Here is a 26699-nt window from a genome sequence, read left to right on the forward strand (position 1 = left end):
TTGTCCATAGAGAGGGATCAACGACGACAACACAACCAACACACAAACTCTAATAGTTCCCTAGGCATGCTGGCTTAAGAAGTTTCTTTTCGCCACCTCCAATAGTTTAGCTGTGTGTACTCACCTAGTTGTACTCACCTAGTTGTGTTTGTGGGGGTTGAGCTCTGGCTCTTTGGTCCCGCCTCTCAACCGTCAGTCAACAGGTGTACAGATTCCTGAGCCTATTGGGCTCTATCATATCTACACTTCAAACTGTGTATGGAGTCAGCCTCCACCACATCACTTCCTAATGCATTCCATTTGTCAACCACTCTGACACTAAAAAAGTTCTTTCTAATATCTCTGTGGCTCATTTGGGCACTCAGTTTCCACCTGTGTCCCCTTGTGCGTGGTCCACTTGTATTAAATAGACTGTCTTTATCTACCCTATTAATTCCCTTCAGAACCTTGAATGTGGTAATCATGTCCCCCCTTACTCTTCTGTCTTCCAGCGAAGTGAGGTTTAATTCCCGTAGTCTCTCCTCGTAGCTCATACCTCTCAGCTCGGGTACTAGTCTGGTGGCAAAACTTTGAACCTTTTCCAGTTTAGTCTTTTCCTTGACTAGATATGGACTCCATGCTGGGGCTGCATACTCCAGGATTGGCCTGACATATGTGGTATACAAAGTTCTGAATGATTCTTTACACAAGTTTCTGAATGCCGTTCGTATGTTGGCCAGCCTGGCATATCAACCTGTCCTCTTAAAAAGAACGTCAACATTTGCCGTTTGACTCTACGGCTGTTTTTGGACGTTATTTTGTGTAAAACTACGTCTATTATCGCTTCCATGGACTATCTCTTGTTATACAATGAAATACCACACTCTTATTACTCTATAACTCACTGACTATGCTCTGATATTTGTTCTTCAAGTAAAAATATATATATTTTTGCCTTAATTAGGCCATAATCCAGAAAATTCCAGCCTATCGATCTTTATATTTAGGAAAACATCTAATAAATTTGGAAATGAATTTTTCGTTTGCCGACAGTTTCCTGTTACTATTTAACCCTCCATGCTTTAATGTCGCTGGTCATTGTGACTTTCCCAGGATTTATATAGGTTTCGTAGTAGCATTTAGTGAGACTACAGTAATTTAACTAATGGGAAACCTCTATAGTTGTCGTAAATTAATAATAATCATTTATCAAATAATAAATTAGCAAACATATGCAACATTTTATGTTACGACTTTTCGGGTAGGCCGTTCTGTTTGTTTACAATCCCAATGGTTCAAAATACACAATACTTTTAATATATAAGTGACTAAGTATGCTCTAATATATGGTCCTCAATGAAAATTATCGTTTTTTTTTGTTAATTTGTCCATAATGAATAAGATTCCTTACTGTTGATCTTTATATTAAGAAAAACATCTAAACAAATTGGTATTGTGTTTTCGTTCAGATAAAGTTTCCAGATACAATTTCCTAGTTATCAATTAATGTAGGTGGTTATTTTAATTCGCGGCTACCAGGGGCTTTCTCCCATTATACAATATAAATGTACTCACTAACTATTCTCTGGTATCTGTTCTTCAAGTAAAATTACCTATTTTTTTGTTTAATTAGTCCATAATTCATAAAATTCCTCCAGGTCGATCTTTATATTTAGGAAACCATCTAATCAATTTGGAATTTAATTTTTCGTTCACCTACAGTTACCAGCTACTATTTCATTGTTATATTTTATGTCGCTGGTCATTACAATTTTCCAAGAATTTAAACAGCTAAACAGCAAGTAGCATCTTGTTAGAGTACAGGAATTTACCTATGGAGAACCTCGATAGCTGCCGAAAATTATTAATGATTATATATGCAATTTAAAATAATGAATTATATACCATTTCTTATGTTACGTCTTTGGCGGGTAGGCGGTTCTGCGGGTTTACAACCGAATTGTTTAAAAATCACACTATTTTAAATGTATGAGTCACTAGTATGCTCTGATATATGTTCTGCAATGAAAATAAAGATTGTTTTGTTGTTAATTACTCCATAAATGTGTAATGTGTTAATTCAGTCTAAAATCTTTTTGCAACGTTTATATGCGATATACGTAGCTGGAAACTACCTAATATTTAAAAATAATAGTTACAACATTCTATTAATATATAATGTTGAAATAAATATCACACAAAGTCTGTATATCTGTTTTCAGATGTCTTACAAATTTTCTTTTAAAATAGTATTAATGATTTTTATGAATCTTCAGTAAAAATTATGTTAATTATTATTAATCTAATTGTTATTATTTTAAGTAAAAGAATTGCAAGTATTCGAATAACCACGGGTCTCTGTTTGTGTATGAATGCACGGATTTGTTTTTGTTATGAGATGGACGCCTTAGAAAGCATGGTGTAGGCCACCTGTGGCTCGCATCCGATCCCACGATCGTCGTCGCCCCTAAATCAACACAACAGGTATTTAGTATTTACGATTATAATAAGTAATATTTCTTTTATAATAATATTGCAGCAGGTGGTGTAGTGGTAGGACACTCGCCTGGCGTTCCGCGAGCGCTAAGTCATGGGTTCGTATCCTGGCCGGGGAGGATTTACTGGGCGCAGTTCCTTAACTGTAGCCTCTGTTTAACGCAACAGTAAAATGTGTACTTGGATGAAAAAACGATTCTTCGCGGCGGGGATCGTATTCCAGGGTCCTGCCCGAAACGCTACTCGTACTAGTGGCTGTACAAGAATGTAACAACTCTTGTATATATCTCAGGTTAGGGGCTAGGCATTTACACTCTTAGGTCAGCAAACTAGCTAGAAGGTTAGACCATTAGACTCCACTGGTCAATCGGGGCCCTGCATGACTCAGCTTATCCTAACCTAGCCCAGCTTAAACCATCTTAGCATAGTTCATTACAGCTGTGCATAGTGCTTGCACAGCCTTGCTTATCCTAGTTTACCTCTTCCTAGCCTACCGTAGCCAAGCCTATCCCAGTATACCCTTACCTAGTCTTGCCTAGCCTAACCCTGCCTTGCTTTTAAACATGACCAGTCCTTCTTACCCTAGCCAAGCCCTCCCTGCCTAGATTTAGCATAGCCTTGCCTTTTTATTAATATATAGAGGGTACCACCTCTGGTTGAGTTTGTAGGAACTCTCCACTTATAGGGTTGAGGGTTCCATATGTATATATATATATATATATATATATATATATATATATATATATATATATATATATATATATATATATATATATATATATATATATTATAAATAATGTGTGTGTAAACATGTCACGTGTGTGTAAATCACAAAAATTAACACTTGATGAAAAATGTGACAGTGTCAGACCACGGAGGAAGAATTGAAACAGGAATTTCCTTAAGTACTTTCATATATTAATACATCTTCAGAAGGAATAATTTTTTATATAAATTAAATTAAAAAAAATCATTCCTCCATGGTCTGACACTCTATATATATATATATATATATATATATATATATATATATATATATATATATATATATATATATATATATATATATTGTGACAATAATCTCCTTCAAGAGATTGAGCCTGCTCTTCCCTCCACAAACACGTCGTTGAAATTATATAAAACGACTATGGAAGACATGTCCAACAACAACACCAGCAAGGCTTGCCAGGGTGAGCAAAACGTATGCAGCCAGCCACCTGTTCGGACTCAAACCACCAAACTACATGTTGATCGCTACCGGCTCCGCTGTTTGGTCGCCGGTCTGGCTGCACCTGCACTCGCCCCCCCATACTACTTGATGTCTGGGGTCGCCCCAACCTCAGACCTCAGAATGTTCAGTGCTCTCGTTGTAACCACTCCTCCCAGCTAGACGCTAGCGTGTACTGAGAGAAGTGGTGGCTTAAAGCCAATATTCCAACACCTCCCATTTACTTTTGTATTGCACTTCTTGTTATTTTGCCTTAACGTAACTTTTCATTGTGTCATCTAATTATTCTTATTATTTTGATTGATTTTATTATAAGAATTTGTTTGTCCATTTTTTCATGTTTTGATTTATTTAACGTAATTAAAATTTCATTGTTAAAATTTACTTGTGTTTTGTGTGTCTTCTCCTTACCTTACCACAGACGAAGTTCCAGTTTTCTATTTTTTTTTATAACTATGTGACGAGGCCATACCCCTAGCCTTAAACAGCCGAACACCAACGCGTTACCGTCACAAGTTATATGGGGGCCTGTCCTAGGAGCTTCACTCAGGTACTGGTGCCAAGTGGTAATTTATGGTAAGCGTATTTAACTTTGTTAACGTAGCTTTACTATTTTTCATATTCAATTTCATTTTTTATAAGGTGCGGTGTATTGTGCATTACGAGAGTAACATATAGTGAAGGTGAGACAACTTTGGATTACGTGGTGACTGTAGGCCGCAGTCATACTCTTAATTGGTCATCTCTCCCTCCGTGTTATTACTCGTGTTTACCATCTATGTCCCTTGAATATTTCTCATTCTGACAGATCATCATATTGGTACCCTGGTACTGTGGTCTGCCCCGGGTCAAGAGTACCCAATCTTCTGCAATCTGACTGTAGGAGGACAAAGAGGGCCATAGTTCCTCTAGCTCGAACTTTAGTTGCTGAATTGGGACCTCAGCAGCAGTTCTCGTCACAAGTTGACACCTCGCACCCCTACACGTCAGTCAGAGATGATGATACATACAACGGTAGGGAATTAGCTTATTTTTTCAGAGCACAAAAGTTCGCTAATTCTGTAAGTATCATATTAAATTCAGTAGGAAAAACTTGCTTTATGTCCTATAGAGACTTGGCAAGGTATGCCTACATCCTTGGACTACCAATTTTACTTTTGAAGCATTTAACTGTTTCATTTGTTTTCGAAACTTTGTTTCATTTGTTAGTAGGATTTTCTTGCCCTTATTCTCTTACATGAGTACCGGGTACAAGATTTCCTGCGCCCTTGATTTAATTTAATCATTTAATATCTTTCACTTAACGTTAATTGTTAAAGATCACACAGGATAGGTACCAGTTGCCACGTTGTCCTGTTTCTGACATTTCACTATTGAATATTCGTGTACCTTTATTTGCTAATTTCACCATGTTTCGTCTCCAAACTTTCCGTGCAAATCCAGCAGGTGAAATAGGAACTTTAAGTCGTGCCAAGAGGACTGAATTACAAACTCTTGCACATGAGTATCAACTAGAAGTTCCCTACCAAGCCAACAAAAATGACCTACACAACCTGTTGCTGGATTACTATTTAGAGCAAGGTAAGATAGACTCTGAAACTTACTATATTGCAGAGAAAACTGACTTGGCAACGATGAAACTTAAACTAGAGCTGGCCAAGATTGAACGTGAGCAGCAAAGAGAAGCAGCTGCCATACGAAGGGAAGAACACGAACGCGAAGCCGCTTTGAGGAGAGACGAACACGAACGTGAGGTCGCATTACTCCGTGAACGTGAACGAGTACAGCTTGAAACCAAACAACGCGAGTTGGAAATACAACGCGAACATGACAAGCAACAAGCGACTCTGGCTCTAGAGTGTCGTCAACGTGAAATCGCCTTGGAAACTTCCCACTTCACTCAACGCCAGCAAGCTACTGCCAATCTTCCCGTCAGTTTTAATATATCACATGCAAGTAAGTTAATGCCATCCTTTGTAGAAGCAGAAGTTGATGTGTTTTTCACCACCTTTGAAACCCTTGCTAATCAACTCAGTTGGCCTGTCGACCAATGGGCCACACTTCTCAGAGTCCATCTTACAGGTAGAGCTGCAGTCACACTCAGTACTTTGGCGTCTGAGAATGACTACTACACTCTGAAACAAGCAGTGTTGGACGCCTACCTACTTTCCACAGAAAGTTATAGAAGGAAATTCCGTGACCACCTGAAGGCAAGTACCACTACCTTCCTTGAGTTTGCTAACACGAAACGGAGGTATTTCATGAAATGGCTGGAAGCAGCACATGTCTCTACTTTTACAGAACTCGTCAACCTGATGCTTGTTGAAGAATTCTTGAGACGTGTGCCACCTCCTGTCCGCCTCTACTTAGCAGATAAAGAAGAAACCGACTACCTGAAGTGTGCTAAGTCGGCTGACACTTACAGCCTCATCCACCGGCTGACACCCGAACCATCCTCCAGTAAGAAGTCGTGGTACAGTTACGAGAAGGTGAGCCCCGATCAAGCTGGTTCACAACTGTACTGCAAGTATTGTAGACTCTATGGACATACCATAGACAAGTGTGGTAAGTCTCAATACAAGGGAACCACTGACCAACAAAGACCCAAACCAACTCCTCCTAAGTCCGGTAAGCCTGTGATGAATGTTGGTGTTAATGTTAATGATCTTTCTCTTTTCAGTAACCACCTGTATACTGGAACTGTCTCTGCCAACGGTTCAAATCCGGAGGGACGTTTCAAATTGAAGATCTTGAGGGACACAGCGGCTCTACAATCGATCATCTTGAAGTCGGCTGTGCCCAACATAGTCTACACCGGGGAAACAGTCTTCATCACTGACCTCACTGCTACCACTCCATACCCTCTCGCCAGAGTCCACCTGGATTGTCCCTACGTGAACAGAGAAGTCCAAGTCGCCGTCAGGGAAAAGCCTTTTCCCATGCCTGGAGTGCAACTTCTCCTAGGCAACGACTTGGCAGAAGACCTGCAACCGACCAACCTGATCGTCATGGACAAACCCCAGGTGTGTAACTCTGTGCCAATAAACCCTATTCTTGAGTATGTTCCAGCAGAGGTTCAAGAGAGTGATGAAGTTTCTCCTCCGGTTCTCGTGACCACCCGTGCACAAGCCGCACGTCCACAGCCAGCTGACTTGACTGCTACCGCTGTCCCTCAAGACCCTCAGAAACTCCCCCCGCATCTGACCAAGTTGGAGTTCCGTAAGTTGCAGAGGGAAGATCTTACTTTAACACCATTGTTTTTCCAGGCTGAGACTCAACCCGACAGTATTCCTGGGTTCTTCCTAGAGAACGACTTGCTCTACCGCAGATATAGACCCAGTAAACTGAAGGAGGAGGACGATTGGGCCAACATCGAACAACTTGTGATTCCCACCAGCCTGCGGCCCACTATTCTACACCTGGCCCACGGAGCATTCTCCCACTACGGCTTCAACAAGACTTACCATGGGATTCGTCAAGACTACTACTGGCCAGGTATGGTAAATAACGTCAAACAGTACGTAAAACAGTGTCATACATGTCAGATGGCAGGCAAACCGAACGTCTCCATTCCCAGAGCACCACTGATTCCCATACAGGTGCCTGCGGAACCTTTCCACAGACTCATAATAGACTGTGTTGGTCCTTTACCTCGGACCAGTTCAGGTAACGCCTACATCCTAACCATCCTGTGTCCTACCACCAGATTTCCCATAGCAGTTCCAGTGAAGAACATCACGGCTGCTACGGTTATCAAACATCTATTGAAGATCTTCACTCAATACGGATTTCCCAGGGAGATTCAAAGTGACTGTGGCACCAACTTCACCAGTGATCTCTTCAAAAGGACACTGGAGGAGTTCAACATCAAACAGGTATTGTCCAGCCCCTATCATCCTGCTTCACAGGGTTCTCTTGAACGTAGTCATCAGACCATCAAAGCACTCTTGAAAAAGTTTTGTAGTGAAACCTCAAAGGATTGGGATAAGCAGATTGACCTAATAATGTGTATTTTCAGAAGTCTCCCCAATGAGTCCCTAGGAGTATCTCCTTATGAGATGCTCTACGGCCGTAAGTGCCGTACTCCCCTTAAGGCTTTCAAAGACTCTCTCAGAGATGCCACCTTCAGTGAGCATCAGAATGTGCCCCAGTTTCTTCAAAACCTTCAACACATTCTAGAGAGAGTCCACCGCTTTGCCCATGATAATCTATTGAAAGCCCAGGTGAGAATGAAGACTCATTACGACCAGACCAGCAAAGTAAGAAAATTCAAGCCGGGAGACTTCGTCCTTGCCTATTTTCCTATCCCAGGTTCACCTTTACAAAACAGATTTTCAGGACCCTACTGCGTCAAAGAGTGCAGAAACAACAACAACTACGTCATAGAAACTCCAGATAGGCGGCGGAAGACCCAGCTGTGCCACGTCAACCTCCTGAAGCAATATAATGGTACTCCTCCCACTGTCTTGACTAACTATTCCACATTCACAGAACCCTACATCCACAGTGAGACCTTCCCAGCTTCTCCTCCCGAAAGCACTGACAAGGAGTCAGCGCTTTCTAATTCCGAAATCCTTAATGATCTTCCCAAATACTTTCAGGATAATCATAGTGCACCTCTCGTCAAGATCTTCAGAGAACATCAAGAGTTGTTCAGAGATGATCCCCAAGAGTGTAATGTTACCCAGCACGACATCCAACTGCTCCCCGACACCCGGCCGATTCGTCAACCCTTCTACCGAATCAGCCCGAGCAAGAAGGAAGTCATGCGTGCTGAGGTGCAATACCTCTTGGATCATGGACTGGCTACACCTTGTGAGTCCCCCTGGGCCTCACCCTGTATCTTGGTGCCCAAACCCCAAGGTAAGGTGCGGTTGTGCACTGACTACCGTAAACTGAACTCTGTCACTGTCAAGGATGCTTACCCCTTGCCAAGGATAGATGACATCCTTGATGCCATTGGTAGTGCCCAGTACTTGTCCCAAGTGGACTTGCTTAAGGGGTACTATCAAGTGTGTCTAACGGAGCGCGCTAAAGAGATATCTGCCTTCATCACTCCTTTTGGACTTTTCAGATATGAACGCCTTCCTTTCGGACTATGTAATGCCCCGGCCACCTTTCAAAGAGCTGTCAACCGTGTCATCCAGGGCTTGGATAACACATACGCCTACCTGGACGATATCGTCGTAGCCTCCAACTCCTGGAGTGAACATCTGCTCCAGCTGCGACGTCTGTTCTCAAAGCTCATGACAGCCGGCCTCACCATCAACCTGGGCAAGTCCACTTTCGCGAAAGGTAAAGTGCGTTATCTGGGTCATGTTATTGGGAGTGGCAGCATAGCTCCGTTAGACTCACACACTCAAGCCATCCAACAGTATCCACAGCCTACCACCAGGAAGCAGCTCCTGCGCTTCCTTGGTCTTGCCTCTTACTACCGTAGGTTTGTGAGGAATTTCAGTACAGTCGCCACACCTCTAATTCTATTAACCAGTCCCAAGCAACGGTATAATTGGACCATACAGCAAACCGTTGCTTTTGAACAACTCAAATTCCTCCTCTGTTCTAACCCCATTCTCGCCTCTCCAGATATCACCAAGCCTTTCGTCCTTCATGTCGACGCCAGTGGTACCGGCGTTGGTGGTGTCCTGATGCAACAACGAGGCGAGGAGGTTCTACCTGTCAGCTACTACAGCTACAAACTGAAACCACACCAGAGGAACTACAGCACTATTGAAAAGGAGCTACTATCCATCGTCCTGAACCTCCAACACTTCGCTCCGTACCTACAAGGCGCCAGGTCTACCACCATCTTCTCAGACCACAACCCTCTCCGCTTCCTACATCAAGCCCAATTCACCAACCAGCGTCTTCTACGATGGGCTCTGTATTTACAAGACTTCAACCTGGAGATCCGCTATATCAAGGGTTCTGACAACACCATAGCCGATGCCCTCTCCAGAGTTTATGAAGTAGAAGCGACTCCATCCATTACTCCACCACATAACGACGTACTTCTTCCAGAACCGCAGGCTTCGGGGGAGAGTTGTGACAATAATCTCCTTCAAGAGATTGAGCCTGCTCTTCCCTCCACAAACACGTCATTGAAATTATATAAAACGACTATGGAAGACATGTCCAACAACAACAACAACACCAGCAAGGCTTGCCAGGGTGAGCAAAACGTATGCAGCCAGCCACCTGTTCGGACTCAAACCACCAAACTACATGTTGATCGCTACCGGCTCCGCTGTTTGGTCGCCGGTCTGGCTGCACCTGCACTCGCCCCCCCCATACTACTTGATGTCTGGGGTCGCCCCAACCTCAGACCTCAGAATGTTCAGTGCTCTCGTTGTCACCACTCCTCCCGGCTAGACGCTAGCGTGTACTGAGAGAAGTGGTGGCTTAAAGCCAATATTCCAGCACCTCCCATTTACTTTTGTATTGCACTTCTTGTTATTTTGCCTTAACGTAACTTTTCATTGTGTCATCTAATTATTCTTATTATTTTGATTGATTTTATTATAAGAATTTGTTTGTCCATTTTTTCATGTTTTGATTTATTTAACGTAATTAAAATTTCATTGTTAAAATTTACTTGTGTTTTGTGTGTCTTCTCCTTACCTTACCACAGACGAAGTTCCAGTTTTCTATTTTTTTTTATAACTATGTGACGAGGCCATACCCCTAGCCTTAAACAGCCGAACACCAACGCGTTACCGTCACAATATATATATATATATATATATATATATATATATATATATATATATATATATATATATATATATATATATATATATATATATACACATAATATATATATATATATATATATATATATATATATATATATATATATATATATATATATATATATATATATATATAAATATATATAATGTGTGTGTATGTGTGTACTCACCTAGTTGTGCTTGCGGTGGTTGAGCTCTGGCTCTTTGTCCCGTATGTATGTATTCATATATATATATATCATGCCTGAAATGCTGCGTGTACTAGTGGCTTTACAAGATAGTTCTTATAAAGATAGCTTTTTGTGGTTATTCTCTATATCTGGTTCACCTAACAGTAAATAAGTACCTGGGAGTTAGACAGCTGCTATGGGCTGCTTCCTAGGGATGTGTGTGTGTGTTTGTATTCATGTTGAATTTTACAAAGTAGGAAGAGATGTTTGTAAAAAAAAAAATCAAATATTTTTGAAAGTATAAATAGATTTGATATTTTTCTTTAATTGTTTATTTCTGCTGTCTCGCCTCCTTTATAAAATGGCATCATTCTTGCTTTTTTAAGGATATCAGGAAGAGTAAGGCACTCCAGAGATTTGTTAACTCCTTCCTAGTGTTGCCTAGCCCAGCCCAGCCTAGACAAGGTAGGCTGGGCATCCTAGCCTCACGCAGCTTAGCCCCCACCTACATGTAGCATCCCAGTCCATCCTAAGTGATCATTACCTTAATGGCTGTGTTTTCTCTTCAGCCCTGAATGTAATGTGGTGGAACATAAGCAGATACATATCAGGTCTTAGAGAATCTGTACTTCATACATTTCTTAATAATGTCTCACAAATATTTAAATAATTAAAAAAAAATGTATAATAACTTCATATTATTATTGCAATTTATTTTTGCATTTTTTTTATACAAAATTTACATTTTAAAAGATTACCTCTATTTTTAGATTGATGACTTGAAGACTACAGTGCCATCCACAGCAAATCATGGTCTTAAAATATCTCCTAGCAATGACGAGACCAATTTTCACAGAGATCAATTTTTTGCTAAGCAGTAGTCACAGGTAAATATATATTATATATATAATATTATATATATAAAATTAACTACTTCATTGCTCAAAGCACCTTCAGACATTCTGAGAGTTGTGCTATTTTATTAATTAATTAATTAGGCTATATTTTAATGTTTTGTAATGTTTTCATTACTTTTTTTGTTTTGAAATATAAATTGTTGAGTTTTGAAACATTTTGACATTAACTATACCTGAATATTTATAAACAAAAAAATACCAGAACTATGTCCTTGATAATTGCACTAAGAAGTCTTTGCCAAAATCAGGTGCTCAGTGCAGTAGTTAAAAACTTGAAAGTTGTACCACCTCTGGTGCAAGATTAGGGACCCATAGCCTCAGAGAAGAAAATAGAGAGTACTCAGAGAAGGCCTTGAATAATAGGCAGGCTGTTTGTGTGTGTTTCGACGGTAAGCTTGCTGACACCATATGTAATTACCTAAGTGCAGTTACAGGATGAGAGCTACGCTCGTGGTGTCCCGTCTTCCCAGCACTCTTTGTCACATAATGCTTTGAAACTACTGACGGTCTTGGCCGCCACCACCTTCTCACTTAACTTGTTCCAACCGTGTACCACTCTGTATGCGAAAGGAAATTTTTGTATATTTCTTTGGCATCTTTGTTTAGTTAGTTTAAATCTATGACCTTTTGTTCTTGAAGTTCCAGGTCTCGGGAAATCTTCCCTATCGATTTTATCAATTCCTGTTACTATTTTGTACAAAGTGATTTTATCACCTCTTTTTGTTGTCTTCTAGTTTTGGCATATTTAATGCCTCTGACCTCTCCACATAGCTCTTGCCCTTTAGTTCGTTTAGCCACTTAGTAGCATGTCTTTGCACCTTTTCCAGTTTGTTGATGTGCTTCTTAAGATATGGGCACCACACAACCGCTGCATATTCTAGCCTTGGCCGAACAAAATTCGTGAACAATTTCTTTAGTATTTCGCCATCCATGTATTTAAACGAAATTCTGAAGTTAGAAAGCGTGGCATAGGCTCCTCACACAACGTTCTTTATGTGGGCCTCAAGTGATAGTTTTCTATCTAGAATCAACCCTAGACCTCTTTCTTTTATCAGAATTATATAAAGATTTCTCGCATAATTTGTAGGTTGTGTGGGATCTATGTTCTATTCCACATTCCATAACATGGCATTTATTCACATTAAATTTCATTTGCCAAGTGGTGCTCCATATACTTATTTTGTCCAGGTCTTCTTGAAGGGCATGACAATCATCTAAATTTCTTATCCATCCCATTATCATAGCATCATCAGCAAACATGTTTATATAATTCTGTATTCCAACTGGTAGATCATTTATGTAGACAATGAACATTTCTGGTGCATGTACTGTGGTACTCCATTTGTGACACTTCTCCAGTCCGATTGCCTCTGATTACTGCCCTCATTTTTCTATCAGTCAGAAAATTTTTCAGCCATGTTAGAAGCTTACCTGTCACCCATCCAAAATTTTCTAATTTCCAGAACAACCTCTTATGTGGAACTCTGTCGAAAGCCTTTTTTATGTCTAGATAGATGCAGTCAACCCAACTACCTTTTTCCTTTAAAATCTCTGTGGCTCAATCATAGAAACTGAGTAAATTCGATACACAGGATCTTCCAGATCGAAAACAATACTGTCTGTGTGATATTATATAATTTCTCTCCAGGTGTTCTACCCATTTAGTTTTTATTATTATTTTTTTTTTTCAATCTTTTCACTGTTACACTTGTCAATGATTCAGGTCTATAACTGAGAGAGGTGGGGTCTTCCCTGTTGCCACTTTTGTAGATTGGAACTATGTTAGCCTTTTTCCACATGTTTGCTATGACTCCTGTACACAGGGATGCCTGAAAGATCAGGTGAAGTGAAAGGCTGAGCTCAGATGCACATTCTCTCAGAACCCATGGTGAAACTCCATCTGGACCAACTGCTTTGTTCTTACTTAGCTCCTTTAGCATATTTTCCACTTCATCTCTAGACACTTCTATACGCTCTATGATGTTCTCAGAAATTCTTATTGTGTCTGGTTCTCTTAAGATTTCATTTTGTATAAACACACTTTGGAACTTTTGGTTTAATGTTTCACACATTGCATTATCATTTTCTGTGAATCTGTTTCCTATTTTCAACCTCTGGATATTATCCTTTACCTGCAATTTGTTGTTTATGAATTTGTAGAATAGGCCCAGTTCTGTTTTACATTTATCCATTATCCCTTTTTTAAAATTTCTTTCTGCCTCTTCCCTTACTGCTGTATAGTTGTTTCTCGCATCTTTGTATCGCTGGTATGATTGGGGGTTTGGCTTCTTTCTATATTGATACCTGCTTGATGGGGTTCTGCTCTTCTACTCCCCAAGCCCGGCCCGAGGCCAGGCTCGACTTGTGAGAGTTTGGTCCACCAGGCTGTTGCTTGGAGCGGCCCGCAGGGCCACATACCCACCACATCCCGGCTGATCCGGAACTTCTCTTAGAAAACAGTCCAGTTTTCTCCTGAAGATGTCCACGGTTGTTCCGGCAATATTTCTTATAGTCGCTGGGAGGACGTTGAACAACCCCGGACCTCTGATGTTTATACAGTGCTCTCTGATTGTGCCTGTGGCACCTCTGCTCTTCACTGGTTCAATCTTGCATTTTTTTCCATATCGTTCACTCCAGTACGTTGTTATTTTACTGTGTAGATTTGGGACCTGGCCCTCCAGTATCTTCCATGTGTATATTATTTGGTATCTCTCTCATCTCCTTTCTAGAGAGTACATTTGGATAGCTTTTAGACGATCCCAATAATTTAGGCGTTTTATCTCGTCTATGCGTGCCGTATATGTTCTCTGTATTCCCTCTATTTCAGCAATCTCTCCTGCTCTGAAGGGGGAAGTGAATACTGAGCAGTACTCGAGACAAGACAACATAAGTGACTTGAAGAGTACAACCATTGTGATGGGATCCCTGGATTTGAAAGTTCTCATAATCCATCCGATCATTTTTCTGGCCGACGCAATATTTGCTTGGTTATGCTCCCTAAACATTAGATCGTCGGACATCATTATTCCCAAATCCTTGACATGCTGTTTTTCTACTATGGGAAGATTCGATTGTGTTTTGTACCCTGCATTATGTTTCAGATCCTCATTTTTGCCATAAATGAAATTTATCACTGTTAAACATCATGTTATTTTCTGCTGCCCAATCGAAAACTTTGTTGACATCTGCTTGTAGTTTTTCAATGTCTTTCATTCCATTTTTGTGTCTTTTGGTCTGTGGCCCTCTCTCAATTTCTGTTGAACCAATCCTGTTTTCTGGCCCTGCATCTCTGTTTTGGTATGAATGTTTGTGTGCCTTCATTGTATATTTTGCAAAATTTGGCATACATTTAATTTACTTCCCTGTCTAGCAACAAGTCTGCCTAATTACTTATTAAAAAAAATTTTAAGTTCCCCATAGTGACCTCTCTCTCTCTTGAAATCAAGTTTATCAACTGTTTCAATGTCCCCATTTTCTGTGTGTGTGTGTGTGTGTTTGGAGGCTAAGCATGCTGATACCATGTGTGTGTGTGTTTGGAGGCTAAGCTTGCTGATACCATGTGTGTGTGTGTGTGTGTGTTTGGAGGCTAAGCTTGCTGATACCATGTGTGTGTGTGTGTTTGGAGGCTAAGCTTGCTGATACCGTGTGTGTGTGTGTGTGTTTGGAGGCTAAGCTTGCTGATACCATTTGTGTGTGTGTGTTTAGAGGCTAAGCTTGCTGATACCATGTGTGTATTTGGAGGCTAAGCTTGCTGATACCATGTGTGTGTGTGTTTGGAGGCTAAGCTTGCTGATACCATGTGTGTGTGTGTTTGGAGGCTAAGCTTGCTGATACCATGTGTGTGTGTGTGTGTTTGGAGGCTAAGCTTGCTGATACCGTTTGTGTGTGTGTGTGTGTGTTTAGAGGCTAAGCTTGCTGATACCATGTGTGTATTTGGAGGCTAAGCTTGCTGATACCATGTGTGTGTGTGTGTTTGGAGGCTAAGCTTGCTGATACCATGTGTGTGTGTGTGTGTGTTTGGAGGCTAAGCTTGCTGATACCATGTGTGTGTGTGTGTGTGTTTGGAGGCTAAGCTTGCTGATACCATGTGTGTGTGTGTGTGTGTGTTTGGAGGCTAAGCTTGCTGATACCATGTGTGTGTGTGTGTGTTTGGAGGCTAAGCTTGCTGATACCATGTGTGTGTGTGTGTGTTTGGAGGCTAAGTTTGCTGACACCATATGTGTACTCACCTATTTTTACTCACCTGTTTAAATAATAATAGGGGTGTGTACCATCTCTGGTGCAATTGTAGGGACCCACAGCCTTGAAGAAAATAAAGAGTATTCAGAGAAGACCTTGTGGATTCTCACTGAACACTAATCTTTTCTTCTCCTACCACCCCTCTTATTTTGTTTTATGCTGTATTCTATTATATATCATATAAATACATAGCCAAATGGCAATATTTATTATGTCTATACAAAAAGAAGACATCCACTTTATTTTTTTTGTCTCCTTTGTTTCTATGTGGATTTTGTTGTGACTAATGATTCTCCTCCTTTCCCATCAACAGGTCTTCCTCACTGGGCTTGCTCGGCTTTTGTGTTACTGTGAGGGTGCCATCATCGTTTACCCTTCAAGACTGACTCATGCTGGCATTGCATTTGTGGACTTCCCTTCACAGTACACAGTCCTTCTCCATATGGTGATTGTCCAGGGCAAGCAGGGTGTGACTGCCATCTTGGAGAAGCAGGGTCTTTTAATATGAAGAATCTTCCGTCTTCTCTACTTACGCCAGCTTGTGCCAGCTTGTGCCAGCCTTGCATTCTTGTTACTTCATGGCCCTTGGGCCTTTTTTATTTATTTTACATAATAAATTTTTTTATTAATACCCGTGTTTCACAAGAGATCCTTAACATTTTAAGCACCAATTGTATTGACTAATGTACGTCTTGTAACCTTTAAGACATAAATAGACAAGACATAGATAAATGAGTGAATAATACTGAGTGACTAGGTTAGGGCGAGGAACATAGTACAGTGTCTGACTTTGGAAGAATGCCTACTGTTTTAGAAACCTTATTGCCATGATCATAATCGTATGGGTTAAAAAGCATTTGTTGTCACTCCTACACTGTGGCTTGTTGAGCTTGAAACCTTTGCTCCTTGTTCGTGTTACATCTGACCTTTTGAAGAAATTGTATGAATCAATATCCTCCAAATTGTTCAGTATTTTAAAGGTTTCGCTCTATTACTCTCTCATTTGCATATATCTAAGCATATAGATTAGATATAGATTCAGATTAGATTTTTTATTCAGGTAAAGGTACATACATTGCAGATGAGTTACAAAGGGAAAGACAATGACTAGAGTTCACTAGCTCTATTGGAAGAGAAACGTCTGCAAGACAAGTGTGGGCAAAAATTAACGTAGCTAAGGGGAGCAGAGCCCGGCCTGCGGCTCACAACGACCCCCAGGGTAAGGCTGAAGAACTAATTCACAAGTGGAGTGATGCAGCATCATCCTCCTCCCTCCCTGCAGAAGTAAGCAGGGAACAGCTCCTCCGACAAATGACAGAAGGATTAGGATAAAAAGAGCACAATCTAGTGATGACGAGTATGGGGAACCAATTACAGCCCAGGAAGTAAAGGGGGCTATGAAAAGGGTAAAAGTACAGCACCTGGTGAAGATGGCGTCACCTACGACATACTCAATGCACTGTGTGAAGTGTCTGGCAATCTACTACTCCACCTGTTTAACATGTCATTCCTATGTGGAGTGTTGCCCACACAATGGAAACATGCAATAATGGTCCCAATACCGAAACCCAATGACCCTGACAATTACAGACCTATCAGTCTCATGTAATGCACTTGGAAGATGCTTGAAAGGATCATCCTAAACCGACTATTGCACAAAATAGGCAGGTTAGGGGAGGGGTCAATGGATTTGTTAAAGGACGGAGCACAGCAAACTATAGTTAATTACCTTGCTAATGATACAGCTAAGTACTCCTCGGGGCAAAATTTTAAAATTTAAAATACAATACCTAAAGCCACTAATACGCATAGCGTTTCGGGCAAATATATACGAAGTAAAACCCAAACAAAGAACTGACTCCGTAGGACCCATAAAAGATGAGACTAACAATTTTAAGTTGTATCATAAAAGGGCGGCAAACACTCTCAATGAATACCTAACATCAGTGTTCACACTAGAAAGCTTGAATGACATCCCATCACCAACACAAATGTTTGTCGGAGGTAAGGAGAATGAATTAAGAGAAATACCAATTACACGCGACACAATCAGGAAGAGCATTGACAAACTAAAAGACTCAGAAGCCCAAAGTGTAAATGGATTTAAGTCCCAAGTCGTAAAGGAACTGGCAAATTAATTGGGTGGTTGTAGGTAGGAGCTGCCTCGTATGGGCCGGTGGGCCTTCTGCAGTTGCCTTTGTTCTTGTGTTCTTGTGTTCTTATGTTGAGTAGCAACATTTGCAAATTTGCAGATGATACAAAAATAGGTAGGGAAATTAACACGGAAGAAGACTCGCTATCACTTCAAGTTGATCTAAATAGGGTTTTGAAATGGTCAAAAGATTGATAGATGCAGTTTAATGCTGATAAATGTAAAGTTTTGAGACTAGGTAATGATGATAGTTACAAGATACGAGCTAGATGGTGTTGAGATTGCGAAGTCGGATTGTGAAAGGGATCTGGGAGTTATGATTAGTAAGAATTTAAAACAAAAGGATCAATGCATGAATGCTCGTAATAAGGCAAATAGGACACTGGGATTTACTAATCGAAGTGTTAGTAACAAGACACCTGGTGTGGTTCTTCAGCTATATCTTGCTCTGGTTAGGCCCCATTTACATTATGCAGTTCAGTTTTGGTCGCCATATTATAGAATGAATATAAATTCACTTGAACGTGTCTAGAGTAGGATGACTAAGTTAATTCCCAAAAATATAAATCTTTTATATGAAGAAAGATTAACAAAGCTTAAATTGCATTCACTGGAAAAGCGAAGAGTTAGGGGTGATATGATAGAGGTTTACAATTGGATGAATGGACATAACAAAGGGGATATTAGTAGGGTATTAAAAGTATCAACACAAGACAGAACACAAAACAATGGGTATAAATTGGATAAGTTTAGATTTAGGAAAGACTTGGGTAAATACTGGTTTGGCAACAGGGTTGTTGATTTGTGGAACCAATTACCGCGTAACGTGGTGGAGGTGCATGGGGACCTCGATTGTTTCAAGCGTGGGTTGGACATGTATATGAGTGGGTTTGGGTGGTTATAGATAGGAGCTGCCTCGTATGGGTCAATAGGCCTTCTGCAGTTACCTTTATTCTTATGCTCTCAATTCACTATGCTTGCCAGTGAAATTCCTTTTCAGAAAATCGCTGGACCATGGAATAGTTCCCCTGGTAATAGTTGAAGGTGATGTAGTGATCGAGTAATCCTTATACTCCATTATCTCATCATCATAATGGCATAACTAATTACACAAGCATTAATCCTATCCCTATTTACAGGTAACGGTTTTCCACCCTTCTATATCTTACTGTGAGGTGTTGTCACCGTACATAAGCAAGCGACTTGAGAATAGCACATGGGAGACATCTCCCGTCACGCAGGGTGCAGTCGCACCTCCACAGATCTCCAGTATCAGCTCTTGATACTGTTAATGGCTCAAAAGGGCCACCACTTACAGGCTATTCATGCCCGTGCCACCTCTTGGGTGGCTTCATCTTCATCTTTACACATTCACAAAGGAGACATCTCCCGTCACGCAGGGTGCAGTCGCACCTCCACAGATCTCCAGTATCAGCTCTTGATACTGGTAATGGCTCAAAAGGGCCACCACTTACAGGCTATTCATGCCCGTGCCACCTCTTGGGTGGCTTCATCTTCATCTTAACACATTCACAAAGGAGACATCTCCCGTCATGCAGGGTGCATTCGCACCTCCACAGATCTCCAGTATCAGCTCTTGATACTGGTAATGGCTCAAAAGGGCCACCACTTACGGGCTATTCATGCCCATGCCACCTTTTGGGTGGCTTCATCTTCATCTTAACACATTCACAAAGGAGACATCTCCCGTCATGCAGGGTGCATTCGCACCTCCACAGATCTCCAGTATCAGCTCTTGATACTGGTAATGGCTCAAAAGGGCCACCACTTAAGGGCTATTCATGCCCGTGCCACCTTTTGGGTGGCTTAATCTTCATCAATCAATCGAATAGCACACAGTACAATCTCCAGTCAAGAATGTAGCACTCGGCGTGTACAGTTCTAATCGACCCAAGACGCTACAGCCTCGACACAGAGCAGACAGCAGACTACGACCGTTGTTCAGGTCCATGTAAACTACATCTACCCGAAGTCCTTCGTCTGAATAGCCAGTTACCAGTTACAGGAGATACTTTTTCACCCACAGAGTTATTAACTCATGGAACCGCCTACCCACCGAAGCGGTACGTGGCAAAACGATGCTGATTTTCAAAATATACCTGGAAAAGATCATTCCTCCCTACACCTGGGGGGTACCTTCGTTAAAGTAAAAAGGTATACAGAAATAACAAAGAAAATAGATATGAATACTATTACCTTCGATGTTAGTAGTAGTTGTGCAAGTGAGGAGAAAGAAAAAATATTACGGAGTTGGAAGGAAGTTTCTAAGGTACTCTCGTATCTCATGGAATGTGACGGACAGGGCAAAGGTAGTTTTAATTTATTAATCATGGATGAAAGTAGATTGATAATATTATCTTGGAACGTTAATGGATTAAAAACTAGAGCGGTGGATGTACACTATTATACTCTTAGAGAATATTAACATAGTAGCACTCCAGGAAACTGGGGATAGGGATGGTAACATTCTGAACATGAAGATGAACATGTTGAACATGAAGATGTTCAACTGCTGGGCGAGCCCTCTCCTACTCATCTGAGGGGAGGGAGATTAGATTATGCTTGTTTGATAAATGCTGAGGGCATAGAGGGGAATTGTCTTACTGTGGATGAAATGCTAAGAGATTTTGCATTACAAATACAGCTTAAACTAGATAAAAAGCATGCCTGCCTTCAGAGGAAAAGCTTAAAGTTTAATAAGGGAGAATTAAGGGGTCTTGTTGGTCATATTAAGTCTTGGTATGATACTTATAAGCCAGTTTCGGCAGAAGCATTTTATTAAGTTTTAATTAAGGAGGTAGATGTATTTAATGCATCATTGAACCGGAAAACATCTGGTATAGAAAAGCATCCCCCCATAAAAGTGTGCGGAGAAGAGAAAGGAAATTTGGAGCAAGTATTGGCAGGAGTTTGCAGAGAAAGTTAGGAGTAACAAACTTGAAGGAAATCTGGCAAGACATAAATGAAATAAGGGGTAAAAAGCATAATTTTGTTGCACATCCTGACCCGTAAGGAATTGCAAAAGGTCTCGTAAATAAATGGGCGGAAGCTGCCAAACTTAGTTCATTTAATTACCCGCTGTAACGAGTGAGTCGTTTGATTCTTGGAAAGATCTAAGAAAGGATTTTATACTTACAGCAGGTAACAGTGGTGATGTCACTTGCACAGGTATTACCAGAGAAGAACTAATAACGGCGATTAAAGTTGGGAAATCTACCGCCCCCTGGGGAGGATGGAGTAACTTATGAAATACTTAATGAACTTGCCATTATGACGAAAAGCCCGCTGTTAGACCTCTTTAATATTAGTTATAAAGAGGGCAGAATTCCCAGTAAATGAAAAAGAACTATGATCATCCTTATCCCTAAAGCCAATGGAGAGTATAGACCTGTGTCTTTAACCTCGTGTTTTTGTAAAATGATGGAGAGGATCATTTTAAATAAACTTTTGTATATAATAGGTGATCAGCTGTCTAATAATTTTTCGAGTTCCTCAGAGGAAAAAGTACCTCTGACTGTATTATTAAATGTCTAGCTAATGGTAATGATTATTATAGAATTTTTATTGATTTATAAGGAGCTTTTGATAAAGCCAACAAAGAGGTTATTTTATATGAATTAGCTGGTCTTGGTGTTGAAGGGAGATTATTGCGCTGGATAGGGGGATTATCTTCAGGAAAAGAAGGCTCAGGTGTGGTATCAAGGTTGTATGGTTCAAGGTTCAAGGTATCAAGGTCAAGAACTCTGCACACCTCAGGGAGGAGTGTTGAGTCTCACCCTGTTTAATGTACTAATGAATAAGATAGCATCTGAGAAATACTCAAATTGGGTAACTCCAATCATATATGCTGATGATATTTTGTTTCAGGGCAAAGATATTTCAAAGGTTCAAACAGTGTTGGACAATTTCGGAAACCTGTGTCACCACATGGGACTAGTGGTTAATGAAGACAAAACTAAAGTTTGAATGTAGAAATCGGAGGCCCATTATATTGGAAATAAACGGTAAAAATATAGAGAGAGTTAATATATATAAATATTTGGGCATATATGTTGGATATACCCATGAGAGTTTGGAAACTGAGATGAACAGACTGTTGAGTCAATGTCGGAAGAGATTACAAACTCTGAAGGCCTTGGCATGCTGTGGAAAGGAGTGGGAGTCCAAGTGCTACGAATGATGTACTTGAGTACAGTGAGATTTCTTATTGATTATGCTGCACCTGTCATTTCTTGTTTTGGTAAAGGTAGGATGGGCAAGTTGGAAAAGATACAAAATGAAGCCGTTGGGGGTCGTTGTGAGCCGCTGCTACCTGAATTTTTGCCCACACTTGTCTTGCAGACGTTTCTCTTCCAATAGAGCTAGTGAACTCTAGTCATTGTCTTTCCCTTTGTAACTCATCTGCAATGTATGTACCTTTACCTGAATAAAACATCTAATCTAAATCTAGATATATGCAAATGAGAAAGTAATAGAGCGAAACCTTTAAAATACTGAACAATTTGGAGGATATTGATTCATACAATTTCTTCAAAAGGTCAGATGTAACACGAACAAGGAGCAAAGGTTTCAAGCTCAACAAGCCACAGTGTAGGAGTGACAACAAATGCTTTTTAACCCATACGATTATGATCATGGCAATAAGGTTTCTAAAACAGTAGGCATTCTTCCAAAGTCAGACACTGTACTATGTTCCTCGCCCTAACCTAGTCACTCAGTATTATTCACTCATTTATCTATGTCTTGTCTATTTATGTCTTAAAGGTTACAAGACGTACATTAGTCAATACAATTGGTGCTTAAAATGTTAAGGATCTCTTGTGAAACACGGGTATTAATAAAAAAATTTATTATGTAAAATAAATAAAAAAGGCCCAAGGGCCATGAAGTAACAAGAATGCAAGGCTGGCACAAGCTGGCACAAGCTGGCGTAAGTAGAGAAGACGGAAGATTCTTCATATTAAAAGACCCTGCTTCTCCAAGATGGCAGTCACACCCTGCTTGCCCTGGACAATCACCATATGGAGAAGGACTGTGTACTGTGAAGGGAAGTCCACAAATGCAATGCCAGCATGAGTCAGTCTTGAAGGGTAAACGATGATGGCACCCTCACAGTAACACAAAAGCCGAGCAAGCCCAGTGAGGAAGACCTGTTGATGGGAAAGGAGGAGAATCATTAGTCACAACAAAATCCACATAGAAACAAAGGAGACAAAAAAAATAAAGTGGATGTCTTCTTTTTGTATAGACATAATAAATATTGCCATTTGGCTATGTATTTATATGGTATATAATAGAATACAGCATAAAACAAAATAAGAGGGGTGGTAGGAGAAGAAAAGATTAGTGTTCAGTGAGAATCCACAAGGTCTTCTCTGAATACTCTTTATTTTCTTCAAGGCTGTGGGTCCCTACAATTGCACCAGAGGTGGTACACACCCCTATTATTATTTAAACAGGTGAGTAAAAATAGGTGAGTACACATATGGTGTCAGCAAACTTAGCCTCCAAACACACACACACACACATGGTATCAGCAAGCTTAGCCTCCAAACACACACACACATGGTATCAGTAAGCTTAGCCTCCAAACACACACACACATGGTATCAGCAAGCTTAACCTCCAAATATACACATGGTATCAGCAAGCTTAGTCTCTAAACACACACACACATACACAAACGGTATCAGCAAGCTTAGCCTCTAAACACACACACACAAATGGTATCAGCAAGCTTAGCCTCCAAACACACACACACACACACACGGTATCAGCAAACTTAGCCTCCAAACACACACACACACATGGTATCAGCAAGCTTAGCCTCCAAACACACACACACACACACACACACATGGTATCAGCAAGCTTAGCCTCCAAACACACACACACATGGTATCAGCAAGCTTAGCCTCCAAACACACACACACACACACATGGTATCAGCAAGCTTAGCCTCCAAACACACACACACACACATGGTATCAGCAAGCTTAGCCTCCAAACACACACACACACATGGTATCAGCAAGCTTAGCCTCCAAATACACACATGGTATCAGCAAGCTTAGCCTTTAAACACACACACACACACACAAACGGTATCAGCAAGCTTAGCCTCCAAACACACACACACACACATGGTATCAGCAAGCTTAGCCTCCAAACACACACACACACACAGAAAATGGGGACATTGAAACAGTTGATAAACTTGATTTCAAGAGAGAGAGAGGTCACTATGGGGAACTTCAAAAATTTTTTAATAAGTAATTAGGCAGACTTGTTGCTAGACAGGGAAGTAAATTAAATGTATGCCAAATTTTGCAAAATATACAATGAAGGCACACAAACATTCATACCAAAACAGAGATGCAGGGCCAGAAAACAGGATTGGTTCAACAGAAATTGAGAGAGGGCCACAGACCAAAAGACACAAAAATGGAATGAAAGACATTGAAAAACTACAAGCAGATGCCAACAAAGTTTTCGATTGGGCAGCAGAAAATAACATGATGTTTAACAGTGATAAATTTCATTTATGGCAAAAATGAGGATCTGAAACATAATGCAGGGTACAAAGCACAATCGAATCTTCCCATAGTAGAAAAACAGCATGTCAAGGATTTGGGAATAATGATGTCCGACGATCTAATGTTTAGGGAGCATAACCAAGCAAATATTGCGTCGGCCAGAAAAATGATCGGATGGATTATGAGAACTTTCAAATCCAGGGATCCCATCACAATGATTGTACTCTTCAAGTCACTTATGTTGTCCCGTCTCGAGTACTGCTCAGTATTCACTTCCCCCTTCAGAGCAGGAGAGATTGCTGAAATAGAGGGAATACAGAGAACATATACGGCACGCATAGACGAGATAAAACACCTAAATTATTGGGATCGTCTAAAAGCTCTCCAAATGTACTCTCTAGAAAGGAGATGAGAGAGATACCAAATAATATACACATGGAAGATACTGGAGGGCCAGGTCCCAAATCTACAGAGTAAAATAACAACGTACTGGAGTGAACGATATGGAAAAAAAATGCAAGATTGAACCAGTGAAGAGCAGAGGTGCCACAGGCACAATCAGAGAGCACTGTATAAACATCAGAGGTCCGCGGTTGTTCAACGTCCTCCCAGCGACTATAAGAAATATTGCCGGAACAACCGTGGACATCTTCAGGAGAAAACTGGACTGTTTTCTAAGAGAAGTTCCGGATCAGCCGGGATGTGGTGGGTATGTGGCCCTGCGGGCCGCTCCAAGCAACAGCCTGGTGGACCAAACTCTCACAAGTCGAGCCTGGCCTCGGGCCGGGCTTGGGGAGTAGAAGAGCAGAACCCCATCAAGCAGGTATCAATATAGAAAGAAGCCAAACCCCCAATCATACCAGCGATACAAAGATGCGAGAAACAACTATACAGCAGTAAGGGAAGAGGCAGAAAGAAATTTTTAAAAAGGGATAATGGATAAATGTAAAACAGAACTGGGCCTATTCTACAAATTCATAAACAACAAATTGCAGGTAAAGGATAATATCCAGAGGTTGAAAATAGGAAACAGATTCACAGAAAATGATAATGCAATGTGTGAAACATTAAACCAAAAGTTCCAAAGTGTGTTTATACAAAATGAAATCTTAAGAGAACCAGACACAATAAGAATTTCTGAGAACATCATAGAGCGTATAGAAGTGTCTAGAGATGAAGTGGAAAATATGCTAAAGTAGCTAAGTAAGAACAAAGCAGTTGGTCCAGATGGAGTTTCACCATGGGTTCTGAGAGAATGTGCATCTGAGCTCAGCCTTCCACTTCACCTGATCTTTCAGGCATCCCTGTGTACAGGAGTCATAGCAAACATGTGGAAAAAGGCTAACATAGTTCCAATCTACAAAAGTGGCAACAGGGAAGACCCCACCTCTCTCAGTTATAGACCTGAATCATTGACAAGTGTAACAGTGAAAAGATTGAAAAAAAACAAATAATAAAAACTAAATGGGTAGAACACCTGGAGAGAAATTATATAATATCACACAGACAGTATTGTTTTCGATCTGGAAGATCCTGTGTATCGAATTTACTCAGTTTCTATGATTGAGCCACAGAGATTTTAAAGGAAAAAGGTAGTTGGGTTGACTGCATCTATCTAGACATAAAAAAGGCTTTCGATAGAGTTCCACATATGAGGTTGTTCTGGAAACTAGAAAATTTTGGATGGGTGACAGGTAAGCTTCTAACAGGGATGAAAAATTTTCTGACTGATAGAAAAATGAGGGCAGTAATCAGAGGCAATCGGACTGGAGAAGTGTCACAAGTGGAGTACCACAGTACATGCACCAGAAATGTTCATTGTCTACATAAATGATCTACCAGTTGGAATACAGAATTATATAAACATGTTTGCTGATGATGCTAAGATAATGGGATGGATAAGAAATTTAGATGATTGTCATGCCCTTCAAGAAGACCTGGACAAAATAAGTATATGGAGCACCACTTGACAAATGAAATTTAATGTGAATAAATGCCATGTTATGGAATGTGGAATAGAACATAGATCCCACACAACCTACAAATTATGTGAGAAATCTTTATATAATTCTGATAAAAGAAAGAGGTCTAGGGTTGATTCTAGATAGAAAACTATCACTTGAGGCCCACATAAAGAACGTTGTGTGAGGAGCCTATGCCACGCTTTCTAACTTCAGAATTTTGTTTAAATACATGGATGGCAAAATAC

At 40.5% G+C, this 26699-nt stretch overlaps 1 protein-coding gene and 1 long non-coding RNA gene across 4 annotated transcripts in view; one reads left to right on the plus strand and one right to left on the minus strand.

Annotated features, from left to right (window-relative positions):
• LOC123750759 (uncharacterized) overlaps window positions 1–26699 on the minus strand; it is a 184151-nt gene that overhangs the window by 77762 nt on the left and 79690 nt on the right. The window contains exon 8 of one of the 3 annotated variants that reach the window (XM_069307762.1): window positions 22789–23104. The exons of the other annotated variants lie outside the window; for them this stretch is intronic. The gene's annotated coding sequence lies outside the window, so the exon portion shown is untranslated. Of the gene's footprint in view, window positions 1–22788; window positions 23105–26699 lie in introns of those variants that run through there. 3 annotated transcript variants of the gene reach the window in all.
• LOC138354045 (uncharacterized) lies at window positions 2347–16410 on the plus strand. Its single transcript, XR_011223402.1, has 3 exons — window positions 2347–2463; window positions 11396–11512; window positions 16095–16410. It is a non-coding gene; the product is annotated as an uncharacterized lncRNA (long non-coding RNA).

This window comes from Procambarus clarkii, chromosome 61, assembly GCF_040958095.1.
Source record: "Procambarus clarkii isolate CNS0578487 chromosome 61, FALCON_Pclarkii_2.0, whole genome shotgun sequence".
Taxonomy (NCBI): Eukaryota; Metazoa; Arthropoda; class Malacostraca; order Decapoda; family Cambaridae; genus Procambarus; species Procambarus clarkii.